Here is a 9123-nt window from a genome sequence, read left to right on the forward strand (position 1 = left end):
TCTAAAAAGCCAACAAAAGTATCCAAAACTAAAAAAAGAAAAATAAGAAGAAGAAAGATCTAGTATAAAAGATCGTTCCAAAAATAAAAATAAAAGGCCCCTTTCAGTACGTGAGCCTACATAGGACCTTTCGAAACTCAGGGCGGCCCTATCACTACTTCTTCAAAGTGCTTTACCTGGGTTTTGTAGTACAAATATCTTTATTTTTCTAGGGTCCTCTTCATCTTTTGCTTTGTTTTGCTAGGATAGACTACACTACTCGTGATTAGTGACCTCCATAAACCCAGGTAAAGCACCGCATAAACCCCATAAACCCAATTTTGTGTAGTCTTGGTGAAGCATCTGTTGATACTTGCGCATCTGTTGTCATGCTTACCACACATATGCTTTATTCCAGTTAGGCAGAATTTCGTTTGGACCTTAAAGCAATGGATGCTTTCTCTCTCCCTAACTTTTAGATTATATATCCATATTTTTGCTTTTTACTGATTTGCCCTCTTCCATCACTTTTGAGACACCTCACACTTCACTTTTACTTTTGCTTTTTGACTAAGGTAGATTTTTGAGAATGCCATATTTTCAGATAAGGGCCTCCATCTTTGGTCTTCTGAGTTGAGGACTTTGACCTTTGACTTTGACCGTTGACTGCCTTTTTTTAGTACTTTTTCATAGCAGCTTCTGGTCTTCATAATAAACGTGATTAAGGCTTCTTTAGGTGCTAAGGCGCAACCTTTATGATAAGTGGCCTGAAATTCTCTGAAACTTGAAAAAGACAATAAAAGCTATGAGTTGTCTTTTCATTAAGCGTAAGAAGGGTTGTAATGTAGTAATATAAGGATAATAAAACACACATTTGGGAACTGATCAAGCACCTACTGTATGTACCTGCCACACTGATATTTTTTCTTGAAAACATTCATATGATTAAGAGTAAACTTCCAAAGGATTCAATATGGAGCTTACCCCGGCCTTGAAGTTAAATACAAAATACATATTCCCCACACCTAAGCCAGTCTGGATATGTCACTATTATCGTTCTAAAACTTAAATTATTAGATTGGTCAAGGTGCACCCTTATGTTGGCTTTCCTAGATTGGTCTGGCCTATAGAACATGATATCTTTTCGCTCAAAATTTTGATGGATGAAAAAAAATGATGTTTTCAAAACGTTGGCAGTGAATTTGGCAAGACAGACTTTACTATTCAACGGTCAAAAAAATAAATAAAATAAGAACGTAATAAAATGTAATGTATATTTAGATAAGTCTGAGAGTAGATTTTTTTCACTGTATTAAAGGTATATCGAAAAATAAAATATTAGGTTATACAGGTTTCTAAGAGAATAGTTTCTATCACACATAGCAAGCATATATCAATATAGGATATGACGCTATATAAAGTAGAACATTGTATAATAGGAAAATAAAATAATAGTGAAACTTAAAAAAGAGTACCTAAAATTTTGTAAAATCTGTTCTCCAAATGGAAGGCAACCTGCAAGGCCGCAACAGTAGTGCACTGAATCAAATAGAGAATCAACATGAGGAATCTGAAGATGCGTGATAAAAGATAAAATTGATAGTTTTACCTACGAAATAAAGCGATGAAACTCTAAACGTAAGTAAAACTAAAACTAGATTATGATCCTATATGCTTTATCAAAGATTTCTACTCTCAATCCTATGAGATATAGTGGAGTAGAGTGATTCGTTCCACTCCTAGTCCTTCCGCATGCTGTGTTATCACGTGTAATTACTCTACTTAAGGTCTAATGAGAGATTTACAAAAAGGCAACTAGACTACAATGCAACTACCCAAAAGATGCAACTAGTTGGTTATCAAAATAACTAAGGGAATGCTACGTTGATTCTATGATAAGGAGTTAGAGGGGGATTGATTCCACCTCAACTCGACTTAATCCTATTAACCATTTAATCGTAAGTAATCGAATTGAATCGCCGCTTGAGAACAATTTGGTTCTTCCTAATCCCTAATTACACATGGCATTCCTACCAATTCATAACTAGCGTGTGAACGATTAAACCCATTCTCATGGTGAACTAATCGTTTCTAGAGTGAAAAGGAAATTACGACGATTCTACGATAGTCAGAATCAAGCTTTCATCAAGGCTTCTCAACCCTCTCTAATGGAGGTTTAGCCGAGAATCATTACGCAATCATTTTCGATTAAATTTAAACTAAACATGATATAAAGAATTGAAATTTACTAATCTAATTAATAACTAAGAATTGAATAACAAGTAATAAATGAAATTAGATCTAACACAAATGTAAATGACAAGAATCGAAATTGACAAACTAGCTATTTTATTTATCAAACTAATTAAGAACAATGATTCTAATAATTTAATCTAAAACAAGAGTTGGATTTGAAATTAAACTTAATTAAAAACAATTAAATAAAAACTAGATCTAGAAGCTATTTTAATGGCTACTTTTTACTCTAACCTATCTACCATTAACTATCTACCATTAACAAAGAGCTAAGCTTTTGTTTTTATACTTTCAGATCCAAAAATCATGCATGGGCTTGGAGCCATGTTTTGGGCCAGAGAATCAGGCCCAAAACCCAATTCTTTCAGTCCAAAAAGGCCTCTTCTTCTGCAGTTGGCTTCAATGGACTTTTCGGCCCCTTACGCTCCTCGATTGGATCACGGCTTAGACCATTCGAGATCCGAGTCCAAAGATATGGCCCGGAAGTTCTGTGCGACTTTGTGTCTTTGTTTACGCCCGGCGTCGACTTTTCAGCTTTTGCCCGGGCTTTAGAAAGGCTTTGTCTTCTTGAATCTTGGCCTTTGATCACGGAACTCCTTAGTAACCGAACTTTGCTCCTTTATCTCGCTAAAGTGGCACATTTCTGCACATAATGGACTTTGAAGCTTGAAATGCATAAAAACACGTAATCAGTGTTAACTCTTAATTATTACTCACATAATTGGTCTAAAAGTATGTCTGTTACAGGGTTAAAACTACAGTTTTGGGCTCTTATCAATGCGTGATTCACCTAAAAAATCCATGATTTAAAAAAGAGGAAAGGAGTCATAACTCAAACTCAACACAATTGCTACTGGTGAACATTCATTAATAGTCATCTTGTTCACTTGACTCAACACCAACACTTGGACATTAATATTAATTAGCAACATCGGATGTGTAACTTTTCGATAGCCATCAAAAAAATAAAAAATCATTCGGCCTTAATCAAGAACAACAAATACATAATAGACAAATAGTATGAATCAATCAAATGGATGAATACAAAAAAACTAAGAAAACATTTTAAGTTGTGTCATGATTTTCAATACTTGATAATAGTTATATTCGGATTAAAATGGTATGGATGGGAATAGAAATTTGAAATTTAACAAAGTACCATGACTTAAAATTTGTTGTACCTCAGTCAAAGATTGTAATATTCAGTTCGAAACTCTTGTGTTATGTAGGCAAATTTTTGTTGTACCTCGTTCTGCAGACATTTCATGCTTCTTAAAAAAATCATAAATCTTCAATAATAATTAGAGGCCAATAGAATGAAACTAACCTTCCTCCCAAAGTATAGCGAAATAGTTGGAGATCCTCGAATCAGTAGTCTTCAATCTATGAAATTCTTGAATGGGTTAAATGAAATTTTGTGTGTTCGCTACAAAATTGTAAGAAATTACCTCAATCCTTTCACAATTGGTATTGACCTTTGCATACAGACTCTGATTGCTTCGGATTAAAATAATGTCATATCACAATTGGTATTGACAATGGACTTTGTTGGACGTCCTGGATCCCAAATAAACCATGCCAAAGTTCGAGAAAAAGCAGCACAAATTGTCCATGATCAATGGCGACTCAGGCTATCCAAAAACTTACAGAACTTGAAAGCCCAAAATAGAAGACCGGTTCAAGTTATGAAGCCCAGCGTGCATGGTCGGCGGCCACTGCTGTGGGTGTATCCAATTTAGTTAGATTGACCAATATATGTAACCATACAAGATTGTATAAACGTGATGTTTTTTAATGATGACATATGCAAAGGAAAACTTTGTTCACTTTTTTTGTTCTTTTCTTGTTTTATTATCTGTACTCATATATAAATATCCCATTATCCCTGTCAATTGATTTTGAGGTACTTATATAATACCCTAATCTACAATGTTCTGTATCGCGTTACAAGTTTCCAACTTAAATTTATAGTAGTAAGTGTACAAAGATACAGAGTTACCTTAGGTCGTTACTTGAATTTAGTAGAATTCCTTCACTCTTGATCTGTATATGCTTTATTATGGCAGAAGGAGGTCAAAGAGGTGGAGCTTGAAGAAGGGGAATCTCAGCAGCTCACTACACCCGCTGATGCTTCTCATTCCAATCAATTAAAAGAATTGGATGGGGATGCTAATGGCAGGCCTTCCAACCCGCCGAATGGTGAAGAAGAATTTGTTGATGATGATGGAAGTATTTTGGGTTAGCGAGAAGAAAATAAAATATAGATGGGCTTACTTCGTTTGTACTTTCTCCCTCTATAGTCTTTTCATTTTCTAAACGTCTAATTAATTTCCTTATTTAATTACCCAATTAAATTGCTAATTAATTGTATTTATGGTGGCGTACACTTCAATTTGATTTGATAGCGTGGATTTGGTTTTTTAATTTACCACCACATGAAATGACTGATTACTCTCAAAGGTGTTAAGCAATACTTTAATTTAAGGAGAAAATGGGTACTATAAATTTACTAAAGGAGAAAAAGACCAAGTTGTCCATCTAAATAGTATTGGGGTGTTTTAATTTAATTATTCATTCAGGGGTATTATGCGTAAGAAAAATACATGGATGTATATAAAAGCTCGCGACTTACCTCTCTTCTCACCATATGATTATATGAACTCCACTTAAAATGACTCCAAAGTTACTCCACCACTAAATACAATGAATTAGAAGCTGATTTTTGGTAGAAATGTTCTTCACACAATAGAGATCATCCTCACAAAAAATCAGTTCATTTGAACATGTACAACCTCGTCAAAAATTGTTTAGAATGTTATGAAATTATCTAACGACCCAATTTTTTTTAATTTTATAACAACTTTTGACAAGGTTAAACATATTCAATTGAGCTGATTTTTTGTGGGGGTGTTCTTCATCATGTGATGTATATCTCTACAAAAAATTAGCTCTCAATTTATCTTGTAAGTCTACTTTTTGGAGTGGAGTAATATTGGAGTCACTATAAGGTGGAGTTCATATAACCATCCCCATTTCTCATTGACTCCTAAAAAATCACCAATTCCATTTATTAGTTAGACCTCCCTCGATTTGTTACTTTCTCCTTAATCTATTCTCTAATTATAATCACCTCCCTAACACACGAAACTTTTTCGCCTTTAAAACACCGAAAAGATTTGGAAGTAACAAAAAAACCCTACGTATACTACTTTTCTCTTCTTCACTATTGGAAAATTTGGAAAATAAAAATGGAGATAAAACCTCTCTTGAAAGTTGAAACTGAGAAAACATCTCTTCTGGCCATGCCGCTTTCTCCTTCTTCTAAATCGATAAAATCTCCATCCTATGAGTGTGGACAGCTCCACTACTCTCAGGTAATATCTCTCTCATTTTAATTTGGTTGTTTTTCTTTCTCTTCATATCAAAGGGTTAACCAAAATAGTATGTCGTCAATTAAGAAAAGAATCATTTGTAACTCCTTGACTACATCCATGATGTTCGCTTTTAGTTTGTAAATTACCACTGGAAACCCTCAGCCCAGGTGATTTTTCTCCAGCCTTCATTTCTTACTCCTCAAAGTCTCTCTTCATCCACTGCGTAAGTTCTTCATCAATTGGATTAAAATTAATCCATCCAGAGTAGGTCTCTCTTTGACTTCTTCCTCATACAGTATAGAGTAGAAATCCACGACATAATTTCTAATAATATTCTCACCATTAGTCAACTCCCATCTAACTTTTAGTTTTGAGATACAATTCGAATTTGCAATTCTGTAGAAAAACCCAGTACATCTTTCACCATCTTTGGCCCACTTTGTTTTGGCTCTAACGAACCAGTACTCATCTTTATGATCGAGGTAATCATGTAATTTCATCAATTTTTAATTCTTCAAATTCATTTCAGCTAAAGAATCTTAAAAGGAATTATTGCTTTTGGATATATCACTTGAAACCTATTCAATCGAAGGACCTCCTACTACCCAATTTTAGCCTCAATCACCTTTTTTTTTTTTTTTTTTTTTTTTTTTTTTTTTTTTTTTTTTTTTCTTAAATAATTAACCTCGGTGTACCTTTCTGTATGGTTTCTATTACAAAACATTTGAACCCTATAAATGTGAAGATTGCTGAGCTCTGAGAGGCATTGAATTTTGTTATAGCGGAGCAAACGTACCTTAAAGTGCGTGATGCTTGATAAGCACCTAAAACTGTAATATGAAACCCCATTGAGACATATAAATTTGGTTAATTATATGTTTAATAATCATGAAATAAATATATTTTCGTACTTTTGCAGGTATTCGCAGTAAACATAAAAATATTGGTTAAACCTGCGTTAAAGCATGAGGAATGACGTATATATGAATTCTTCCAAATCAGCCATGTAAAGCCCAACAAATTAGCACAGAAGCATCAAACTTCTGAAGCTCTTACCTCTTGAACCAGGACTCCGAATGCGATAAGTGAGCTGCTCAGACAATCAGGGTGATGAACTCTACGCATAGGTGGGAAGTTGTAAAATTGCCAAAAGACCGGACCGCCACTGGACTGCACGTGGACCCACTATACAGGCCCGCAAGATTTGATGAGTCATCAATCATGGAGCATGTCAAGACAAAAATGCCAAATTATTGGTGCAAAATTGACACCTTGCATATAATTAATTAGATTACGTACTAATAGTGAAAAAAAAGGCAAGGTGTCACTTTGTTTTAATGTGGTGGATAAAAATGAAGTAAATGTGGTTTGGTGTTTCACGTGGAAGGAAATGAGATTTCTCTCAAATAGAGAAAAAAACAAAACAAAGGGGACAATCCATTTACTCCCTTGACCTTCTTTTCCTTTACCATGTATTATTATAGTTCCTTAGTTTTAGATAGTTTTTTAGTTTTTGGTTTTGGAACAAAAGCTTGTAATAGTTTTAATGGAGGAAACTTTGTTTTCTTCTAGTGAAAATAAAATCTAAATACAAGTGAGTTTTTATAGTTAGTTTTTTATTTTTGTTCTCTCTCCCTCTTTTTACATTCTACATTAGTCATCTTTTAGCCCAAGGACCATGAGCTAAACCTTTCCTTTGTGGGGAGTTAATAATACTCATGTGAGGGAAAATCTTTGTTATTTGGTTTAGTAAGTTGTTTAGGAAGAACAACTAGACCTACATCCTATCCCAAAATGATAGTTGGTGTAGTGTCTAGTTAGGGATCAAAGTGATGAACTTAGAGATAAGTCATTGCTTTGGTTTTACATGCTAGCATGTATGAGCTTAGAGATGAGTCATATATGTTAGGGATCAAGTTTTCTTTTATTAGGACTTGTCTAAGAGTTCTAGGAAGATTAGATGCACTTACTAAAATCAAATAACAAAAGTTATCTTCACATGAGGAGAATTAACTCTCCACTTTTGTTTTATTAAAATTTTATCTTGTCTTAGTTGCATGTTTATGTAACTTAATGTTTTAAATTTTTGTGTAGTAAAGAAACCAAGTATTTAGTATTTATACAATCATAGCTAAACTTACTCACTAGTTTCCTAAAAGAGTAAAACCAAGTTGTAAGTGGTCCTAGAATTTAGGTTGGTTCGAATCCCTACTCCAAACAATATGAACACGAAGATCGTGAGTAAGGAAAAATATCTTTGAATTCGTACTTTGGCCAAAGAAGAGATTCAAATCTCTAATATAGCAAAAAGGTGAATATTAAAATGGCGTCGTTGCCATCCTAAGGACCAAAGGATCTTCCCTTACAAGCTGGAATTGCTCCAAGGGGAACCTCCCCCCATCTCTTAACCTTCCATTATTTCGTTTTTGTTCGTTTCGCTACTGATCCGTGTACTGTTTTTTGTTTCGCTTACAAGATCCAAAAGTTAGGACCTTGAGCCTAATCTACACCCTGACATAAGACTTATGTGAAAATTTTAGCCTGCTTCAAACGATTACTGCGCGTGCGCGATACTTAAGTCGCGTTCGCTAGCTAACCCTCGCGCGTTGGTTGATTTTCTCCGTTCTTGTTCAATTTTTAATAGATGCAACTCCTGGACATATACAGTACAAAACCGGGCCTAAGTTTCTGAACCTGCAATAGCTACTTAAAAATTCCCTTTAGAGATAGGGTACACGCGGGTTGGACCGAGCGGTTCTTTATTTTCTAAGGTGGACTAGCGGGACGCTACAGGTTCCAAATTTTTACTGTTTTTGCATGAATGCCATGTACGTAGTTATTATGTGCTAGTTTCTGGATTATTATTTACGTATTAGCCTAAAAATATGCATGAATCATGTTCATATACCTGTAAATATTTATATACGATTAACTGGGCATGAATTGCATATCAATGTATATATACATATAAATGGTACTGTTTTGCATGGTTATATGTCTTTCTACGTATAAGTGTCTATTGTTGCATGTTTAGTATTTCTCTACGTATAAGTACACGTCTTGTATAATACTTCGATTTTGTCAAGAAAGAGGAGAACATTCCAACGAGAGTTAAAATCTGAGTTGGGTAAGTTGTTTTTAAACCCTATGGGGTGAAACTGCTCTCTATATGACACTCGCAATCTCAATGAGTATTGCCAAAATTGATTTATTATGCAATACAAGAGTCGTATTTTAGTTTATGTATAATACGTTGCATGTTTAGTTTGAACATTGTCGTATTTATATGCGTACGTATACTATATTCGCATGCTACTATATTTAGATATGTATGAGTGATTCAAATTTGTCTGTTACTGTTGATATACGTCTATGTAATATCGATCTACAAATTAGCGTACATATACGTATTACTGATGTATATTTGCCTGTACGTATGGAAGTATTTATCGATGATACAACTTTGCCTATTCGTATAGCTATACGTATGAGTAGAGTATCTTCACATGCTACT

Source organism: Coptis chinensis, chromosome 3 (genome assembly GCF_015680905.1).
Source record: "Coptis chinensis isolate HL-2020 chromosome 3, ASM1568090v1, whole genome shotgun sequence".
Lineage (NCBI taxonomy): Eukaryota > Viridiplantae > Streptophyta > Magnoliopsida > Ranunculales > Ranunculaceae > Coptis > Coptis chinensis.